This window comes from Arachis duranensis, chromosome 2 (genome assembly GCF_000817695.3).
Source record: "Arachis duranensis cultivar V14167 chromosome 2, aradu.V14167.gnm2.J7QH, whole genome shotgun sequence".
Taxonomy (NCBI): Eukaryota; Viridiplantae; Streptophyta; class Magnoliopsida; order Fabales; family Fabaceae; genus Arachis; species Arachis duranensis.
In genome coordinates, this window is record NC_029773.3 from 13212541 (window position 1) to 13213182 (window position 642).

Genomic DNA, 642 nt, shown 5'->3' on the forward strand with positions numbered 1-642 from the left:
AGAATAAATTCTCATTTATGGGTTAATTAGCCTTTAATTAACCGGGGTTTTACATTCTACCCACCTAATTGGGAATTTTGCTCACAAAATTCAAATGCAATTACCTGGGAATAAATGCGGATAATCTGTTCGCATCTCCGACTCGAGTTCCCAAGTGTGTTCCTCAACACCGCCTCGACTCCAAGCCACTTTCACTAATGAAACTTCTTTTCTACGCAACCGTTTGATACTAGTATCATCAATTCTGACCGGAGCCACTGGAAGCGTCAAATCTTCCCTCAACTGAATCGACTCAGGTTCTAACACATGACTAGCATCAGGAGTGTACTTCCGAAGCTGCGACACGTGAAACACGTCGTGCAGGCTCGAAAGATGAGGTGGTAGAGCCATCCGATACGCCACCGGTCCAATCCTCTCTAGGATTTGAAATGGATCAATGTATCGAGGATTCAACTTCTTTGCCTTAATCGCCCTACCTACTCCCGTGGTCGGAGTAACCTTAAGGAAAACATGATCTCCTTCCTCAAATTCTAAGGGCTTTCGCCTCTGATCGGTGTAACTCTTTTGACGACTCTGCGCCGTAAGCATCCTATCACGGATTTTCTTGACTTGTTCAGTAGTCTCAGCTATCATTTCCGGCCC